Source organism: Benincasa hispida, chromosome 3 (genome assembly GCF_009727055.1).
Source record: "Benincasa hispida cultivar B227 chromosome 3, ASM972705v1, whole genome shotgun sequence".
In the NCBI taxonomy this organism is placed as follows: Eukaryota; Viridiplantae; Streptophyta; class Magnoliopsida; order Cucurbitales; family Cucurbitaceae; genus Benincasa; species Benincasa hispida.
Genome location: NC_052351.1, coordinates 17,973,753 through 17,996,422, shown reverse-complemented (window position 1 = coordinate 17,996,422; position 22,670 = coordinate 17,973,753). Strand labels below are relative to the sequence as shown.

The 22,670-nt window shown below is 32.3% G+C and overlaps 1 long non-coding RNA gene across 1 annotated transcript; it reads left to right on the top strand.

The window, feature by feature from the left end:
- Positions 1 to 6,614: 6,614 nt before the first annotated feature.
- LOC120074182 lies at positions 6,615 to 8,853 on the top strand. The gene is made up of 2 exons (XR_005480917.1): positions 6,615 to 6,822; positions 8,392 to 8,853. It is a non-coding gene; the product is annotated as an uncharacterized LOC120074182 (long non-coding RNA).
- The last annotated feature ends 13,817 nt before the right edge of the window (positions 8,854 to 22,670 follow it).

Here is a 22,670-nt window from a genome sequence, read left to right as displayed (position 1 = left end):
TATATTCAATGGACACATAAATATATATGTAGTGCGAAGAGTGCAGCTGTCGGTCATTAGTGGAGTATCCGACAGTTAACAGATGGTGAATAATGTAATTAAAGAATTTAATTAATTATTCATGTACCATTGAAGCTTCAAGCTAAAAGTCCATGAGGTCCCCTTGGTAGCTCAATGGAATTAATTGAGAATCAGTTTTTGGATTAATTTGAATTGTTCAAATGAATAGAAGGATTTAATTGTATATGATATAATTAAGTTGTTTAATTATATGTGATATAATTGTCATAATGTATTTAATATATTATAGATTAATGGGAGGAAATAAAAATTTAAATGAGATTCAAATATATTTTCTATGAATTGGATTCATAGTTGTTAAATTCAATATAAATATGATTTATATTAAATGCCATATAAAAGAGAAAAGAAACTATAGCTTATATTGTATGTGATACAATATTAAAACTATAAGTTATATGTTATATTTGATATAACATATAATTTAATATTTATATATAATATGATAAGTTAGTTATCGTATTTATATTTATATGTATTATTATTTTAATAATAAGGAAGGGAGTTACAACTCCTTTCCCCTTCTTTTCTCTCCACCCACGTAAGTGGTAGGTGGTTATTAAAGAAAATGTTTTTTCTTCTTCTTGCCTAAGCCTGTTGATCGATTGAAAAAAAATTTTAAAAAAAAAGTAAAAAAATAATAGAAGAGTTCTGTGTGTTTTTTGAGTTGTAGAGAACATTCTCAATCTTTCCTCCTCTCCACAGTTTTCCCTCTAAATCCAAAATAGCCAGAGCCCACCCTTCCTGGGTTCTCACCCTGAGAATACCAAGAAAATATTCGTGGTAGTGTTCGTACTTGTTCGAGGTTTTTCTCTTGGAGAAAGTCTCCAAGAGGTTCTTGGTGTTGTTCGAGGGAAATTGTGAAGAAAAGATCTTCAAAGATGAAGTTTCTGAGACCTTTTCATTAGCATGGGTTAATTTATAATTAAATGCATATCTTGTTTCTAGTTTACTATAAAAATCTATATTCAATGAAAATAGAATTTGGTCAATCTGCTTCCGCTCAAGGTTCTCTCCCCAGAGAGTTCCTTCGGGAACTTAAGAAGCAAGATATAATTTTGGGGGTAAAACAACATTTGACCCAACCGTTATTACGAACAACCTCCGAAGGGTCGACTTATTGGTTATAGTTAAATCAAGTTGACACAAATATATCTACAGTGAGAAGAGTGCAACTATTGAGCTATAGTAGTGTGACTCGGTAGTTAACGAATGAATTCGGTCTAAAGAGTTTATCCAATTAATCTCAAATTGTTGGAGATCATGATCTGTAGGTCCATAAAGTCCATCTACTAACTCGTAAAACATGAACACCTTGATTAGTAAATTGAGTGAATTTGAAATGATTTCAATTTGAAGTGTTCAAATTGAATTTAGGGTTTTCAATTTGAAGTGTTCAAATTACAATTAGGGTTTGCATAATTATATTCGATATAATTAAACGTTTAATTTATCAAAATTAAATTAAATTGAAGAGTTCATAATATTTAAATATTGATTTAAATATTAATTACATGAATAGGATTCATGTTTAAAATTAGATGTTTGATTAATTTAATATTTGATATTAAATTATTATTTATTTAATTAAATGTGTTTAGTTAATTAAAATCAAATTATTTTTTATTTTTTATTCAATTTAAGAAATTGAATTTTGAGTTTTGATTTTAATTAATTTTTGAATTAATTAATATTAAAATTGAAATGAAAATTGAGGTTGTTAGTGGAAATTTCCAATCTTGAAAATTTTATTGGAATTCCACTTTTCAACACCAAATTAAAACACCTAGGCCACTTATCACTTCAAATTGAAGTATCAAATTTTGAGTTTGAGCATGCTTGTATGAAAGTTTTTAATAAAACCTTAGAATTTCTTAGATTTGAAAAGAGAGGAATGCTGAAAAAGTTTATGCAAAAACTACTTCTCTCTACCTCAAACCCTCACCAAATCCCTTCACAATTCACTTCAATCTTGAGTTCCACCACTCAAATTCAAGGTTGAGAATAGTAGAGAAGATCTCTTGGTGGTTCACTGAGGATTTGAAGCTGAGATTTCATGAAGAGCAGCTTGGATTTGGAGGATTCTTTAAATGTATGATGTTCTTGAAACCATTTTCTGTAAAATTGCTTTGCATGCTTCATAGAGTTCAAATTAAATGTAATTAGAGTGTTTATTGATTCTAATTGCTTCTATTGCGTGCTTGTTTTTCCTACCACTTCAAACTTCCAGTTAGTTTAGAAACTAAGTCTGTCATGGAAGGATGCAACTCACGAGTGTTTGGGAGAACATTCCTATTAAGAAACTTATTATAACACTAGTAGTAAACACCAAGATGTGACCTCTGACATGAACTCTGTGAAAATCAGGAGAATTGAAATCATCAAAAGCAGGTAAGAGATTCACAATAAATTCTCTCATGAGTTTAGGACAATAAAGAAGATTTAATATAGCCTTCATCAGATCAGCTTTAACAATGAGTTCTATAATGTCAAGACATTCTTGAACCCTATCAAACTGTTATTTCTCAGTAAAAATCTTCCTTTTAATCGCAACCTTCCAGAAGAAGGTACTTTCATTTGAATGAAAGGATACACCATCAAGAGACACAGGGGGAACAATGGCTAATGTAGTCTTTTTCTTTTGGATCCGAGCAAGTGCTCTAGTAGTAAGACCTTGAATTTGTTCAATTTCTTCAGCCGAACTACTTCTTAGAGCCCAATCTTTGGATGACTCGAACAAATTCTCATTTTCATCAAGACTGTCTTGTGAAGTCTCATAACTTGTGCTAGCATTCTCTGCAACATCTTTCATCTTGGACAATAGTTGGCTCAGAAGCATATCATCGTGACTGGACTTATTTAACTCGTGAGGATCAACAAAGGTTTTGCAAAACTCTCCCCTTTTTCAAATTGATCATAATTAACATTTAGTCTATCTAATTCACTATCCTCTACATTCCCCTTGACTACATTCTCACTTGCAGGTGATAAGTTAACAGAGTCCCCAACAACTTCATTATTTATTTCTTAATTTTTATAAAAATCACAAATATCATTATGAACAGACTCACTTTCAATGGAAGCTTCAATAATACTTTGCATTTCAAGCACAAACAATAAAATAGCATGACCATTGGGATCAACAACATGCATATTTATGCCAATAGCAACATTAAAACTCAGACCAGACTCATGCATAACACAATCAATCAGTTCTGATTGATTAACAACATTCGAAGGAACGTCAGAACTAATTCTAGAGACATTAATATTCTTAACAATAGGGCTATTTTCAATGGTAGAAGCAACATTAGTTTTATCAGAAACAGATGTTTCAAAAACCTAACTTATACATATGATGGTTCACCGTTATCATACATATCTTTTTGCTCAGAAACATGACTCATAACACGATAATCTTGTTCAGACTCAGAAGAACCATTAGAAGATTATTTATTTGAATAAGCCAAGATAGTCTTACTTGATCCCATTAAGTCAATCATAGTTAGGGCGATTGTAGATAACAAGTTGATCTTCCTCTTAGTAGAGACAGAAGAAGCAACATTCGATCTCTTCCGCTTAATGAAACGAGAAGCAACAAGATTATTGTTAGAGGGAGAATGTAATCCTCGCATTCGAACCCCATATGCATTGGTTGTTTTCGCAGGAACATTTACTTAAACGATCTTTTTCCAAATTTCTTTTTCTTTAAAATGAATCATTTTCTATTCAGCAACATAGGTTTTCTTCTGAGTATTTACCATAATGCAGATACGAGAATCAAAACAGAGCACACGGGTAGTTTGAGAAAAAGTGGGGAAGAAGATGAACGAGCATGATGAGAAAAGTTAGTGCCTCTATTAATAACTGCCACCTACTTAGTTTCAGATTTAAAGTAGTCACATCATTATAGCATATGTGGGCCAACTGTAAATTTTCAACAGTAGGCTTGTTAATCACGACCCAATCCTGCCAACAAGAACAAATAATCATTAGTTGCTATAAATTAATTTTGCAAAGGCCCAAACTTACCCTTAAGGCTTCAAATTGAGCTGCGTCCAAGGCTTTAGTAAAAATATTTATGAGCTGTTCTTTGGTTCGAACATATTCAAGAATAATTTGCTTATTTTCAACAAGATCACAAATTAATTGATGTCGAATATCAATGTGTTTGGTTCGACTGTGCTGAACTAGATTCTTTTATATATTGATAGCACTAAGGTTGTCACAATAAAGAGTCATGAATTCCTTTGGAACATCATATTCCTTTAACATTTGTTTCATCTATATAAATTGAGTACAACTACTACCTGTTGCAATTTATTCAAGTTTTGCAGTGGATAGAGAAATACAATTTTGTTTCTTGCTAAACCATGATATAAGATTATTTTCAAAAAAGAAGCAAACTCCTGAAGTGCTCTATCCTCAGAACTCCCTACCCAGTTAGCATCACAGTAGTCTATAAGAGAACTACTTGTACCAAAAGTATAGAATAACCTATAATCACTTGTCCCATTAATATACTTGATTATTGTCTTTGCACCGAGGAGATGATTAGATTTAGGACAAGATTGATATCGAGCACAGACTCCAACGACAAATGCAATATCAAGTCTACTAGCAGTGAGGTATAACAAACTTCTAATGATGCTTCTATATAAGCTTTCACAAACATTATTTCTATTTGCATCTTTGGACAGCTCAGAGTGCGGGGGAGTTGAAGTTCGTTTGACTTTTGTCAGTTCAAGCTCAACTTTCTTCACAATTCTTCTAGCATACTTATTTTGAGAAATAAATATGCCTTCTTCTATTTGTTTAATTTGAAAACCCAAAATGTAGGTTAATTCATCTACCATACTCATTTCAAACTCTTTCTTCATTTGTTCTACAAAGAGATCAACCATTTTTTTAGGCATCCTACAAAAAACAATATAATAAACCTAAATTTGAACAATAACAAAATCCTTATCATATTTTTTTACAACTAGATTCTTATCCATTCCTCCTTTATTATAGCCATTCTCAACAAGAAACTGGGTCAATCGTTCATACCAGACCCCGAGAGTCTGTTTGAGATCATAAAGAGTCTTTTTGAGCTTGTACACATAATCAGGATGTGAAGGCCCTTTAGGTTGCTTAACATAAACTTCCTCATTTAAGTACTCATTTAAGAAGACACTCTTCACATCCATATGAAACAATTTTAATTTCAACAAACACGAAATACCTAGGAGTAATTTGATAACTTCTGGCCGAGCCACAGGGGCAAAAGTTTCATCAAAATACTCCTCCAATCTGAATATATCCTTGTGCAACTAGGCGAGCTTTATACATGGTTACATTTCCACTTTCATCATATTTGTTTTTAAGAATCCACTTTGTCCTTATAACATTCACATTTTCTGGATGAGGAATAAGAGTCCAAGTATCATTCCTCACAAATTGACCAAGCTCCTCCTATATTGCATTCACCCAACACTCATCAATAAAAGCTTCCTTGATATTCTTTGGCTCAATAAGGGAGGTAAAACAGATGTTACTTATCATCTCAAGATAGTTGACTTTATCTTTTCTCCTGATGGAGATCCCTTCTTCTAAACTTCCGATTATGTTAGAGGCATGATGATTTTTATGAACCCTACTCGAGGGTTGCTTCTGACTAACTTCATGTTCTTTAGTTACATCCTCACTATTCTCATTCTGGCTTTCAGTGTACTTGTTAGATAACTTGTCATGGACATTTGAACTGATAACAGGTAACATGCTATTTTGTTCTTCCTCAGGGACAGTATCAAAACCATTCACGACATCATCAATAACAACATTTATAGATTCCATAACACATCATGTACATTTGTTGTACACGTGATAGGCCCTACTATTTATGGAGTAGCCCAAAAATATGCCTTCATCGGATTTGGAGTTCCTAGTGTCCCTGTCCACCAAGATATAACACTTGGGTTTCTTGTATGGATGACCTCTTTTTAAGGGTACCAATGAAAAATGGCCACCCGTTAGAAAACAAAAAAAATTGGCCTCCTGCTTGCATCAGTACTATGTGAGTTTATTGTTTTGCACCTGAGATCCACCTGATAGCCTGCACACTGAGAGACCACTCAATGCACGACATACGATTATTCGATCCACGATGCTTGATAAACGTTGCCTTTGCTTGATGTTCGCTACCTCATCCTCAATCATTCGATGTACAATAGCTTTTTCACGATGTTCGCCAGATCATCCTCGACTACTCGATACATCATTCTCGGTCCTTGATGCACGTTCCTCAATACCACTACAAGAAAAACCACTTTTAGTGACAAAAGTTTAGCAACACATGCCATTTTTGTTACTAAAAGTTAACTTATAGCAACACTTTAAAAACATGTTGAAGAATATTAGTATTATCAATGCAATTTACCAAAGCATCATTAAAACAATTTGTGACATTAATTGATACCGCTAAACATTAAAAACTTTTAGCAATATATTACCTCGTTCCTGAAAAGCAAAATATTTCAGAAAGTACAAAATTTCCCCCATTCCTTTTCTTGCTTTCCCTCTCCTTTTCCCCTCATTTTGATTCTTCCAATTTTCCTTCACATCTTTTGATTTCCCTCCCATCTTTCCCCCATTTTGCCCTCAAATTTCATCCATCTCTCTTCTCACAATTCTCTCTTCTGTCATTCTTCTTGTGGTTTCTTCTTCTGGCATTCAATTTTGACCACCATCTCTCTTCCGGTGAGCTTTTTTCCCCTCCCTGTCACCATCCCCCACAAATATCACTGTCTCACTGTTTGTTCTTTTGAGTGTGGTTTCTTCTTAATAAGTTTTTTTTTTTTTTTTTTTTCTTTTCGATGTGGTTTCTTATTTCTTTATCTTGGTGTTATTTGTTCTGCCCCATTAATTACTCACACAATTTCTGTTTTTTTCTTTTTTTTTTTTTTTTTCCTCGAGTTTGTTTATTTTCCAATCTGTTCTTTTCAGGTACGAATTTCTTCTTCTTACTTCTTATATGTAGTTGGGTCCTAAAGAATTTGTTTTTTAGGTCAGTTTCTCCTGAGTTTCTTTTGATTGTTTCAAAATGAGAATGAATGTAACTTTTTTGTTTAGCTTTACACTTTAATTGGGGGTTTTGCTTCTTCTTTCCCCTATCTCTATTCTCTAGATGATTTAGCTTTTATTTTTTCACCCATTGCTATCATTAATCCTCTTTTCCAAAGTAATCTTGGAAGATGCTAAGGCCACCAATTCATTTCATCAATTTAAGTGTATTACAGTGAGTTACCTATCATGGTTATGACTATTACTATATCATGTTTGTTGAAACATGTTTTGTGTTCTTTTCTTTAGTTTTTTTACCTTATGTTAGCCGGGCGACTATTATTATGACCGAAAAGCCGATTATTAAGGTTCGTAGATCGTGACTGACTACTTCCCTCCTTTTGATCCCCCAAAAATTTCCCATATCTTTCATAGCCACTCATATTTGATCATGCATATGTTTGGTACAGTGCGTAAGAGTTGGAAATAATTTTCACTTTATTTATTGTTTGCAGTATATTCTCATTGTAGCATTGGGGCTTCTTGTCATAATTTCAAAGGATTAAGAGCAAACTACAGTAGCAAAGATTAGTTAATACAAAAATACTTCCACAAGCATTATACTTTGTATATTGGACATCCAACTCTTTTTTTTTTTGTTAGCCCTTTAACCTCATTTAGTCTTGTTTTTGTTTACTATACTCGTGCATTTGGTTATCGAGTATTTCTCATGGAAAACACGATAGTTCTAAATCATGTTTATTGTTTTTATTGCACAAAAAAGAAACTATTTTTTTTTTTTTAATAATATGAAAAAAAGAGCCGGAAAGGTATGAAAAAAGGCTTAGGAACTACTAGCAGTACGATTACATATAATAGTTCCAAATCACTATGTATTTCATTGAATGATATTAGTATTGATTTTGTTATTGTATTCATTGGATCCTATGTTAATTTGAAGGCTGGAGATGTTTTTGTCATTAGGAGCTTTTGCTTTGACTGTGGATTGATTTGATGTGTTCTCTCTTTCTCTCTTGAAATTAAGAATTTAGAAATATTTTAATATTCATAGGAGATGGTTATGCTTTTCAACCCCCATCCCCCATTTAAGATAGTTAATTTGATGATCTTTTAGACTTTTTTGAATCCTTACTAAATGTTGTAAATTAATTCTAGACCAATTATAGGTCTTGAAAAGAGCTATGATTTCTATGTTAAATCCCTCAATTCTGCTTCATTTATTTGCTTAAAATGTCTATTTTATAGGTAAAATCCAATCCCAACACTTTTGGAGTCGGGAGCTTAATGGAGTCAAAAGAATCAACTTAGAAGAAGAGCAAATACAAACTATCGTTCTACCCTTTAAAAGAAACAAATTTACACACTTCAATACCACTCGGAGCATTGCAACACTCTTCCCATAACTAGGTCCAACACTAGCTCAATGCTATAAGATAGAATGCTTCAATTTGTTGCAAAATAGGGAAGTATTGCGACACTACACCCAACATTACAATGCTCTGGACATTGATGAAAAAAATAAAATGGTGTGCGTTGGTCGCAACGCAGCATTGGAGTCAGCATCAGCTTAGGGTCGCAACAAATAAAACTTCAAATTTTCTAGAATTCTTCAGCATAGGGAGATATCAATTTTGACGAACTTGAGAGCTTTTCTTTCTAATTCTTGAGAAATTCTATAAAATTTTATTCAATCTTGGTACATTTCAATGCAAGACTCAATGGATTTCTTGAAGAATTTTCCTCTCCATGAGTAGGTAATTTCTTTTTTGGGGAATTATGTAGATTAGGAAATTTTTTAGACTTTTCTTCAATTTCTATTATGCAATTTGTTGTTCTTGAATGTTCTTGCTACGATTTTTAGTGGAATCAATTAAAAATGAACTGACCAATCAGATTTAATTAATTTTTGTATGCAAAATTATACGCTCTAGCAAAATTGTAATTAGGTTGCAAAAATTAATGATCTTGATTGAAAGTTTGGACTTCTTTTCCTATTTTCTTGAAAGAATCCACTAATTTAGAACATTCATATAATCATGCTTAAACTTAGTCTTGAGTTTCAAGAATGTCGTAGTTAAGAAAATCCAAGAGATTAATACAATTTAGAGATTAATTGTCGAATGTCCTTAGGAAGCAATTAAGAACTAAATTAGGGCTAATTGTTTAATTGGCTAACTAAGGCATTAGAAATAATCCTTAATGTACTATGGAACAATTAATTGCATGAATTTTGGTAAGTCTGTGATAGAATTGGTTTAATCTACATAAATTCTCCAAGATTCTTTTTCATTGAACTTTATTGCATAATCTCTCCCTTTTCTCTTATTACTAAAATTTTCCATCAAATCTTGTTCTACTCTTACTTCTGCTATAACTACTTATTAGTTTTAGTTGTAGTTTGAGGTTTATAAATTTCATTTGTCATAGATTAGAGTCGCCGATTTTAGCCTGAACAACCAACTAGCAAGTTTTTGGGATTGTTTGAGTAAATTTAGTAAGTATTTATCCCACTTTGAATCATTTCAAACTAGATTAATATATTCTTTAATTGTACACTTGAGAACTATTGATTGTAGGTTCAAACTAGTTTTGGGCTCCTTCTTACTCGTTCCAAAAAATAAGAAGCTTTTTCTGGGTAACATTTAGGTGGTAGAGTCTCGTTTAGATTTTTTCGAAGATTTGCTAAATGATGAAAATTAATTTAAACCAACTAGTAAGTTTTAGGGACTAGTTGAGTAAGTTTAGTAAGTATTTAACCCGCTTTGGTTTTAGGAACTATTTATTAAGGTTTTCGAGTTGAATTCTAATATATCTAAATTTTGTCTTTTGATTGTGTAGACTTTAAGGAAGTTGACATTTGTTCGAGTCAAATTTGAATCGAGAATTATAAGTAGTTTTCACACTCCTTACAAATTTAATTTTGACTATTGCAATTTGATAAGAGTTTGAAAGTATGTTTCAAATGTTTAAAAGTATGTTTATCTGATTTGAAGATTGATTTTATACTTGTGTATTTTTAATTGGTTCGGCCAAATGAAAGTCTGTGGTTGTTTGTTATTGTTTTGTATTGAAAGTATGTTTGAAAGGTTTAAATAGTTTGGTTTGATGAAAATTAGTGAAAGATTTGAAAATATGTGCTAGTATGTTGTGGGTTTTATTTGTGCTATAATTATTATTTATAATGCAAATGTTGATATATTTTTTATTATGTACAACATATTAGTTTTATTGCATAATAATGATATAGCACAAATGGGGAAGATACATCTAACACAACAAGCAAAAATCAAAGACTTTAAAGAAGAATGGCAAGTGGAGAAGGTATATTTTGTTCTTTGAAACTAATTAGAAGCATTGAAGTTAATCTTTAAGATTTTGTTAAGGTAAGAACATTAACTAAGTTTAATATTATTGTATTTTGATTAAGATTTTTTTTACTAAAGTTTGGCCTCTCAAACCTTATTCTTGTTGTCTAAAAAATTTTGCAATTATTTTAGGAGCACAATAAGTAAGGGAAGTTTGAACTACCCTGAAGTACTTTTTAAAGGGTAATATTCATCTTAAAACTCTAGTTTAATCTAAAGTGTTGGAGCTAGTGTTATGACTATCTTGCAGTTATGATAGTCATAACTTAGTTCTTGTTTATGGTTTTTATTTAATTATTATGAGTTCAAACTAGATGGCGTGTTCTCTTTAAAAGGTAATATTATAAGACATTCTTCTTCAAACTCTAGCTTGTTCTAAAGTGTTTACATTAGAATATATGTTAGAGTGCTTTGACTATCTCATAGTTACGATAATCATAACTTAGTTATTGTTCATGGTTTCCATTTGTTGGCATCTAGTTTGTTATATATTATATATTTCTATCAGAGAATAAAATTGGTGTTTAATGTTATTATCAGTTTCTATTTCCAAGTTCAAACTATGATCTCTCTAGAATTATTATGTTGATTTTGAGTGCTTGTTAATTCTTAAAGAAGATAACAGTTTGATGAAGTTATATTGAAAATATTCAGGATAGAAGTAGGAAGACGCTTGAGTTCAAGTTGGGTGTAGTGCAACTAACAATGGGACTTCATAAAGTTGAAAAAGTCAATTTTTTAGGGTCAACAAGTAATCTTGAGGTTTTAGAGTCTTCTACTTATTATAGTTACCAATTTCAATTATCTTTTTAAGTTGAATACAGCTTATGAATGGACAAATAATTATATTAATTTTGTTGAAGTGAATTAGTTAACTGTTATGTTTGTAGAAAGCTAAGTTGTGTATACAAATATCATATTACTTTTATTATATTCATATAAATATTGTTAGTCCGTCTTCTTCGATGTTAGTCAATACCCTTATAATGTTGTTTTTCGACTAATATTATAGCCCAGTTTTATACTAGTGATAACAAGTTTATTTATTAAATTTGATATTATTTTCTTAATAAATGAAATACTTTTACTGATGCTTACATATGTTGCAAAAGATACATGCAATGTCCATTGATTCACTTTTAGCAATAGTCTTATATGTTATTAAAACTTAAGTTTCAATGACAAACTTGTAACATCATTGTATAAGACAAATAAGTGTTGCTAAAAGTGAGTTTTTAGTAATGCATACACATCAATAAAAGTTGTCTTTTATCGGCACGCGGTGAATGTCACTAAAACCTTTAACACACAGATACTATGACATTCTTAACGACGCATGCCTCAACGTTGCTAATACTTTTAGTGATGCTTTTTGACCTTTAGCCATGCATTTTATGTGCCTGAATGTGTTTTTTCTTGTAGTGCAACCTCATGATTTTTTGAATTCTTAAGTGCCCACTTAAAACTCATTGCCTCATTTCATCACCATCATTTGGAATATCGTCGTCAGTTCTCTCTTGTCTTCCTGATCTTTACCAAAGGCCCGACTACACCTATTTCCTTTTGATTCCCTTGATCATCTGAGGTAACACTTGTTTTTGTTTAGTCGTAATTTTGTTTTATTTATTTTTTCATTTGCATGCAACTCGTTCTTTGACACTCATTCTTTTGTTAGCATTTTGTTACGTTCTCGTTTTTGCATTGTTGAGTTCGAAGATTAATTAGGCTTACGACTTCAGTAGGTTTTTTTTTTTTTTAAATAAGGTGGAATGTTGAGCAAGTATGTTTTCGTTCATCTAGCATTGAGTCCCATGTAGTTAGTAATTGAGGATTAGGAACATGTATCTAGCATATTGTAACATGCATCTGGTATCGTGTATCATGCATCGAGGAGCATGTTCCATGTAACGTGCATCGAGGAATGTGTTGTGAAAATGCCCTAAAACTCGTAATTTGTAATCATGGAAACATATTTTATTTATCAATAAAAGTATTGTTGAAGCATTTATTCAATAAAAGTGTTATTGGAATTGCATTATATAATAAATATCCAACAAACTAATCCATGACTTCAGAACGAATAATGTAACTTTATGTAGAGACATAAAAAAGGATCAAGTTGTAGTATATAGCCAAAAAGGTCTACAAGTATATGAATGAGATTGGATTTCTTGTCTTGGGGACACTATAGATGCGGCCTATTTTTTGTAATGATACAAACGACGTGATCCCGAAATCATTCATGTGGAGACGTGCAAGTAGGGGCATCATATGCAAAAGAGTTTTGCATAAGACCAGACCACAAAGTAGTCACTTTTTCTTTATAACAGCTGTTTACTATTAAAACTGACTATTTCAATTCGATGATCTAAGGTAACTCAATCTTAATCCTGAGCTAACTTTGAACTTCTATTTATTCGGGAGTATCCTTTAATCTGCATAGGTGAGAGTAGTTCAACAACACTGCTCAACAAGCCTCCCATTTTGGGGATAAGACCAGATAGATAGTTGGGGATATAGTCCTACAAGATGGAATTCGCTCCTACCCGTTTTAGGGTTAGCAGATAGGTTATTTCTTTAAGTACTGATTCTTGGTCTTGAATAAAGGGGACCCACCCTCTCATGGCTGAGAGGGACATGGTTTATTAGTTGGACTATAAACCAATTGTTCAATAGAGGATCGATGGGAGCTTAAGAAGCAAGATGTATTTACAGGGATAAAACAGTAATTTTGATCTAGTTGTAAATACGAACGACCTATAAAGGATCAACTTACTGATTATGGTTAAATCAAGTGGACAGAAATATATTTACAGTGACGAGAGTGCAACCATCGAGTTATAGTGGTATGTCTTGGTGATTAACGAATATTGATTAACTCGGGTTAAAGAGTTTAACCGATTAATCTCAAATCGTCGGAGCTCATGATCTGTAGGTCCATAAAGTCCTTCTACTAGCTCGTAAAACATTACACCTTGGATTAGAAAATTGAGTGAATTTGAAGTGTTCAAATTCGAAATTAGGGTTTTGAATTTGAAATGTTCAAATTCAAATTTAGGATTTGGATAATTATATTCAATATAATTAACATTTAAATTTATCAAAATTAAATGTAAATTGGAGAGTTTAAAATATTTAAATATTGATTTAAATATTGATTACATGAATAGGATCCATGTTTAAATTAGGTGTTTTATTAATTTAATATTTGATATTAAACTATTATTTATTTAATTAAATATGTTTAATTAATTAAATTATTTAAATAAAATAATTCTTAATTTAATAAATTTCAATTTAAAATTTGAAAATTTAGTTTTATAAATTTGATTTTATTACAAATTTAATTTAAATAAAATAGTAGAAATTAAAAATATTTTTTAAATTTAAAAATGGGTTTACCCTATGGTTTAGTGGATTTGTCCATAAATCAATACCTAGGCCACTCACTATGTAGATATAGGCATCATATTCAACAACCCACTTGTCCATTATATCTTGCTAAGGGAGCTGAAAGAGAACAAGGATGATGTAATGATGTTTGATATCAACGGTTGATAGCTCTAACAAAGAGCTATAATTCTTAGCTTAACACAAACTCATTAGTAGATTTTTTTAATGTTAATTATCCATTTTGTAGGTTTTGAACAACTTAGAGGTAGAACCAAGCGTTTAGAGCCAAACAAGGATAATTTGAAGCAATTTAGAGTCAATTTGAGCATCCAGGCTTCAAATGAATGAAAATGACCAAACTGCCCTTGAAATTGTTGGGTTGTATGTCCTAAAACTCATAATTTTGTAAACAGTAAACATATATGAAGTTTATTCAGAAAAGTTTTGTTGATTGTTTAATAACTATAAATCCAATAAACTACAAACCCTTGGCTATTGTCATGAATACTTGAACTTTATGTGGAGACATAAACTTGAACAAGTTCGAGTAAAATAGCCTAATCATCTATAGTACTTGGATTAGGTTGGGTACCTATTTCTGGAGATACTATTGAATACGACCCACTTTATGATTATTACAAATGTTGTAAAGTGTCGTAAACGATGTGATCAGTTCGTTCATGTAGAAACATGTGAGTAGGGGTGTTCTACACGATGAGATTGTGTAAGACAGACTACGAAATAATCACTATTATGTATTAACACCGTTTACGATTAACACTGATTAATTTCACTTTTTGATGACCTAGATAACTTGATCTGAATCCTGAGCTGCCTATGAACTCTATTTATTCGCGATTGTCCTTTGATCTGCATAGGTGAGGGTAAGCCCAGCGTCGCTGCTCAAAATGGCTCCCATTTCAAGGATAAGACCGGGTAGATGGCAGGGAACATAGAATTTGTAAGATGGAATTTACTCCTACCCATTTTAGGGATAGTAGAAAGGTTTTTTCCTTAAGGGCAGTTCCCGGATCTTGAACTAGGGGCCACATCCTCTCATTGGCCTGAGAGGGAATGGATTTAGTGATTATGATCTTAAATCAATTGTTCATTAGAAGAACAGTGGTACTTAAGGAGAAAAGATGTAACTCAGGGGTATTTCGGTATTTGACCTAGTCGAGGTTACGAACAACCTGTGAAATGTCAACTTATTGATGACGGTTATATCAAATGGACACATAATATATCTACAATGAAGGGAGTGCAACTACAAGCTATTGTAGACAGTCTTATTAGTTAACGAATTTTGATTTACTAGGTTAAAGAGTTTGACCAGTTAGTCTCGGATCATTGAAGCCCATGATTTGTTTGTCCATTGAGTCTCCTTGCTAGCTCAATCTGGACAAAATTGAAGAACTAGGTGAAGTGAGAATTTGAAATGTTCAAATTCCACTTAAGGAAAAATTGTATTTTATATGAGATATAATTTACAATTAAATAATTTATTTATTTATATAATTATTTTTTAGAGTATACTTGATCATTGGCATGAAAGTAATTTTTAAACTTGATTGATGTGATTAATCAAAGATAGGTGTCTTAAAAAATTTAATATGTGATTAAATTTGTTTATTTTATTTAATTGAAATTATTTTAATAAATAATTTCTAAAATTTGAAAATTGTATCTAATTTTTTAAATAAAAAAATTAGTAGAAAAATCCAATCGTTGGATTTTCCCAATAACTAAGCAGACTTTGTAGTGGCATTTCCAACGCTTGACACCTAGAGATCACATGCTAGTGAAGTTAGTGGAGTTTGAGGTGGAAGACATACAAAATGGGATTTGCATGTATTTTCTCTACAAAAGGCTTTGTTTTTTAAATTTGCACGACTAGTGCTTCCACAACTTTTGACCTAAAATCTTCCACCTCTTTCTTCTCTACTCTTCTTCTTTCTATAGTGAAATTCCTTTATTTTCACTAACAAAACAGTCCCACAACCATGTTCTTCAATCGAAAACAACGGAATTTACAGTTGGTGGTGTCAATTGAGCTCGGGAGAGGAAGATTGCGGTGGAGTCTTCAAATGTTGTATTTTCTATCCCTTTGCATGTTTATTCTTGTTTTTATTGCAATTAGAATGTTGTCGATTTCATCGCTTCCATTGTGGATGCGTTTTTTATGTTCCATTAGAAATGAGCATCACAACGCTCATAAATCCTTTAGCCCAATGCTAGCCACGCTGAAAGGCAGAATGTGGGGAATTTTGGGAATGTCCTAGAACTCACAGTTCGTGTTAAACATTCTATTTATCAATAATAATAAATTGTTGATTTTGCATCTTTTTATGAAAATCCAATAACATATCCATGGCTATAGTCTGAGTACTGTAACTTGATGTAGTGACATAAACAGGATCAAGTTAACAGTATATAGCCTAAATGGTCTAATAAGTATAGGGTTGAAATTGGGTATTTCATCCTGGTAACACTATTGGATGTGACCCACTTTGTAGTTGTTGCAAGAGTTGTAAAGTGCTACAAACGATGTGATCCACAGATCGTTCATGTTGAGACATGTAAGTGGAGGCATATAGACTGGACCACGAAAATAGTCATTTTTCTTTATAACGACCGTTTATTGTTAAAACTGACTATTTTATTTATTACATAACCTAGGTTAACTCGATCTTAATCCTGAGCTGGCTATGAACTCCTGTTTGTTCGGGATTATCCTTTGATCTACAAACGGTGAGAGTAGTCCAACAACACTGTTCAATAAGCTTCACATTTTGGGGATAAGACCAGATGAGTAGCTGGGGACATAGCCTTGCAAGATGGAATTCGCTCCTACCTGATTTAGGGTTAGTAGATAGGTTGTTCTCTTAAGTACTGATTCCAGGTCTTGAACAATCGGACCCCGCCTTCTCATGATAGAGAAAGGATTTGATTCATTGTGATTATGAATCAGAGTTGTTCATTAGAGGGTCAGTGGGAACTTAAGGAACAAGATTTATTCACAGGGATAAAACGATTATATTGACTCAGCTGTGATTACGAACAACCTGTGAAGGATCAACTTACTGATTATGGTTATATTAAGTGGACATAATATATCTACAGCGAAGGGAGTTCAACTATGGGCTATAGTGGAGTGATCCATTAGTTAACGAGTGGGGGTTAGATCAGTCTAATGAGTTTAGTCGATTAATCTCAGATCGTTAGAGCCCATGATCTGTAAGTTCGTGAGGTTTCTCTAGATCGTAAATAGATAAGCTTTAGAGTAGCTTGATAAATTAATTTGAAACGTTCAAATTAAAATTAAACGAAATAGGAGAACATATATTTAAATATATGAAGATGAATTTGTGAAAAAATTAATTTAATATTTGATATTAAATTAATTAGTATTATATAAAAATTAATTTATGAAATTAATTTTATAAAATTAAAATTTTCAGTTTTAAAATCAAAATGGATTTTGAAATCAAATTTTGATTTTGAGAAAAATTGGAAAATTGAAACCATGCAAAAAGGAAAGTCAGATTTTTTCATTAACCATCTTCATCATGCTCACACAAAACCCATTTTCTCATGTTCATTAACTCCAAGCATGAGTTGCAAGTCATGCAGCATTCTTCTTTGCATGTTTATCTGCAATAAATAAAGAAGATTTGAGTGAATTTGAGGCATGCATGCTATAGAAATTTTAGAGAAAAAATTCAGCTGGAAGAAAGAGTTCTTCAAGTATGTACTGCAGTAAGCTTCTTCTTGCGTTTACATTACTTCAAGCTATTCTTGAGTCCCACAACTTATTCTAAAGCTCCAAGAGGATAGTGGGGAAGATCTTGAGGTGGTTCACGCTATTCTTTGGAGAAGACAACTGTTGCTGATCGAGAACTTAAAGAGTTCTACAAAGGTATGATCACAAGCCCTCTTATTTCAGATGAGCATGCTTTAGTTTCTACCAAAATTAGTGAATTTGAATGCTTATTGATCCTTGTTACTTCCGTTACATGTTAATACACTCTTACAGGGAAGCAGATCAGCGTAACAACGATGTCCCTAGTGTTGCAACGCTACCGGTTTTGAAGGAGTCTCCAGTCATTCGCATGTGTGCCTTTTACACAAGCCAGTGTTACATCGTCGATCCAACGCTCGAGCCCTTTTGCGTAAGAGCGTCACGATGCTATTCCTAGTGTTGCGATGCTCCAACTTGTTTCAATAAATACCTCTCTTCATTTTTAGGTCAAATTATGTTAGATCTTATGGAGGCTTAGGAGAGGCTTAAGTTTCTTCTTCCTCCTTATCTTTCCAGCATCAATATGCAGGTTTTATTGATTTTATTTTAGATTGTAAGCTTCGATTGAATTGTCTCTTTGATCTATCTATGAATTCTTGAGATAATTTCTATTTAGTTCTTGGATTAAGGGTTCTTTGCTTATTTCTTGAGTTTTTTTGGTTTAATTAGTGTTTTGCAATCTTAATTTATGTGTTCCTTGAATCCTCTTTAATTTCTAAAAGCATGTTTGTTAGATGACTTTTCATTCATACGCATGATAAGCTATGATTCTGAGTTTTCTCACAATCTTGCATCAATAAGTTGTATTAATGTATTTTTGCATAAGAATATCTAGCTAAAGTCACCTGAGTAGCATTAGCTAATTATGCATTTGAATAAAATTCTTAGGATGCACTAATTGCCAGGTTCAAAGATAAAATTGGTTAATTGAACATGACTTTCTTGACAATTAACCGACACAACTGAATTTTAATTCGTAATGCATGTGTTTTTAGTTCTATATGGCCACTATCAAACCCAATAGATTTATAAGCATGTAGATTAGTTGAGGTATTGGCTTTTTGAGCTTAATTAATCCTGAGGACGGTTTTTCGATGAGATCCATGCTAGTTGTCCACCACTGTGGAGGCTAGTTTGGTCGAATCGAGCGAGTCATTGTGCATGCATAATTAGATCGCATGATTAATTAGCAAAAAATGATGATAAAAATTGCATTGAATGTCTATATTGATCTAATCCTTGTTTACATTTATCCGTTTCATTTTAATTCTTGCATGTTTTCATTTTATCCAAAACCAAAACCCATTTTTACTGCTTTCCACAGTTAAATTTAGCTTAGGATAGATTTAATTCTTTTCCTCTCTGTGGTTCGATCCTGTGCTTTCCACTTATGCTACGTAGTAGTATAAGTAGTGGTTCGGTGATTTATAAGTATTCTTTTGATCGAGTCTAGGGTTTAATTAATGACATAAATCCTGGCTGAACAACGGTATAATCGTAACCTTCTCTAAAGAAGAATTCCTATTGGTGACACAATTGTGACAGTCACCTAATCCAATAGTGGTGACAAAGGTTGAAGATGAAGCAGAGGGATATGCAATAGATACTTCAAAATTTTGTGCGGGACATTCACATTGGTGTCGTAGAAAGTATGTTCAAGGAGATGGTGTTTTGAGAATGACATGGACGCTGTAAAGATGACACTAGTTTATTATACTAAGTTGACTATGATGGGGAAGGAGAAAACAAGGGCCTATGTTGATAAGAAGTTATTCATTTATGTGGAGGATTTGGATTACTACAATAGCATCAATTGGGGAAATATTATATGGGTGAAGACATTACAAAGGCTACAAATTGGATTGAAGGGTAAAGTTGAGAGCTATAAGAAGAAATCCAAGAACAACAAAAATTACATTCTAAAGTGTTAAGATTGGTATCCTAAATCTCTTGTAATCTCATAGTTTGTAAACTTTGTATACACATATTTTTTTAATAAAATAAGTGTTATTTTATAAACATATACTCAATCCAATAAACTAAGATCCGAGGTTATTTCATGTAAGTTAAACAAGTATGTGGAGACATACAAGTGGATCTTGTTTAAATAATAACCTAAACGGTCTGTAGTAGATAGATAAGGCTGGGTACCTTATCTTAGTGACACTACGGATACGACCCGCTTTGTAGGTGTTACAAGTGTTGTAAAGTGCTACAAATGATCCGATCCTAATCATTCATGTAGAGACATGTGAGCGGAGGTATCCTATACAAAGAGTTTGTATAAGACCAGACCACGAAATGATTAGTCTCTTTATATAACGTCGTTAATAATAGAGACTTACATTTCACTAGGATAACCATAGGTGATATGACCTAAATCCTGAGTGAGTTATGAACTTCTGCTCATGAAGGCGGTCCTTTGATTTGTTTGAGTGAGAGTGGCCAGATTGTCAACTCAACAAGCCTACCATTTTGGGGATTCATCTGACTGGGGAGTTGGGAATACAACTACATGAGACAGAATTCACTCCTTCCCTGATGTAGGGACAAGTAGAAAAATTGCTCCCTTAAGGGCTGATTCGAGGCTTGAATATAATGGCCACACTCTATCTTGGCCCGAGAGGGACTTGGTCATAGTTTGACTATGACTTATTGTTCATTAGAGGGATCAGTGGTACTTAAGGTGTTAGATGTAACTACAGGGGAAAAATGGTATTTTTGGCTCAGTTGTACATACGAGAAATTTTTGAAGGGTCATCGCACTGTTGATTGGTTATATCTAATGGACATAGAAATTTATCTATAGTACGAAAAGTGAAACCGTCGATCTTTAGTGGAATGACCGACAGTTAACGGATATTAGGTAATTTAATTAAAGAGTTTAGTTAATTATCCGAGTACCGTTGAAGTTTCAATCTATAGGTCCATAAGGTCCCCTCTGTAGCACAATAGGGATTTAATTGAGAATTATTTTTGGATTAATTTGAAGTGTTCAAATTATTGGGGTTGATGCCATAAATCTCGTAGGTTTCTATAGTTTGTAAACATTGTATGAACAAACTCATTTTGTATTTAATAAAATATATGATATTTTATTCATTATCTATAAAATATGTGATATTTTAGTTGCATTAACCACAAACCAATAAACTAACATCCAAGATTATCTTTGTAACTTAAACATGTATGTGGAGACATACGGGTGGATCATATTTAAGTGATAACCTAAATGGTCTGTAGTAGATAGATAAGGCTGGGTACCTTATCCTAATGTCACTACGAGTATGGCCCACTTTGTAGATGTTACAATTATTGTAAAGTGTTACAAATGATATGATCCTGATCATTCATGTATTACACATGCGAGCGGGGATATTCTATACAAAGAAGTTTGTATAAGACTAGACTAAGAAATGTTTAATCTCATTATATAACACTGTTCATAATAGAGACTTACATTTCACTAGGATGACCATAGGTAACATGACCTTAATCTTGAATGAGTTATGAACTCCTGCCTATCAGGGCATTCCTTTGATTTGTATGGGTGAGAGTGGTCAGATCGCCGACTCAACAAACCTACCATTTTGAAGTTTCGTCTGATTGGGGAGCTGAGAACACAGCTACAAAAGATGACATTCACTCATTCTCTAAGGTAGAGGTAAGTAGATAAATTGCTCCCTCAAGGGCTGATTCCAGGTCTTGAACAATGTGGTGTCATACCCTCTCCTGGCCCAAGAGGGGTTTAGTCATAGTGGGACTATGATCTATTGTTCATTAGAGGGATCAGTGATACTTAAGAAGTTAGATGTAATTTGGCTCAACTATACTTTCGAGCAATTTGTGAATGGTCATCGTACTGTTGATTGGTTATATCCAATGGACACATAAATATATCTGTAGTGCGAAGAGTATAAAAAGAAAATGGTTTTCTTCTTGTTCTTGACGAATGTTGTTGTTGAACGGTTGAGAGAAAGAAAAGATCGAAGTGTTCTGTGTCTTCTTTATCTTCCTCCACATTAAAGTTTCCCTCTTAACCAAAATAGTCAAAGCCCACCACTCCTGGGTTCTCACTCTGAGAATACCAAGGTAACACTTTAGTAGTGTCCAGGTTTCTGGTTCGAGGTTATTTTGGAGAAGGTCTTCAAAAATTTGTGATTCCGTTCAAGGGAGGTTCACAAAGAAAGGTTCACAAAGAAAGGTTCTTCAAAGGTGAGGTTTCTTAAAACCCTTTTTTCATTTATAGCATGTTGTAATTTAATTATAAATGCATATCTAGTCGTATGTTTACTGTAAACTTTATATTCAATAATTAATGGAATTTGATCAATCCGCTTCAACTCAAGGTTCTATTCATGAGTTTCTTCACAAATTAATTGAAGGAACTAATTATATATCATATAATTAATTAAATTAATTATATATGAGATATAATTAATATAATGTATTTGATACATTATAATATAAGGTAATATGAGAGAAATTTGAATATGATTCAAATACTAATTATATGAATGAGATTCATGTAATTAAATTATATTTATTGATTATATTAAATACCATAAATAAATTGAGAGAATTAAATATTTGAATAACTATTTCATTTATTATGAATGAGATTCATATAAGTTGAATTTAACATAAATGTGATTTATATTAAATTTCATGTATTGTTCAGAGAAAATACATCTATAGGATATATTGTATTTGATATAATATGTCACTATACTTATGTGTTATATGGGATATAACATATAGTTTATATACATATAATAAGGTTGTTATTATATGTATAATTATTATTAATTTAATTTTATTAAATTAATATTAATTTATTAAAGGAGGGAGTTACAACTTCCTCCTCCCATTTCTCTCAGTCAATTACGTGGGTTGTGTGAGAGAAGAAGATGGTGTTGACTCATCTTCTTCCAAAAAACTCTTTGAGAGAAAGATTTCTCTCT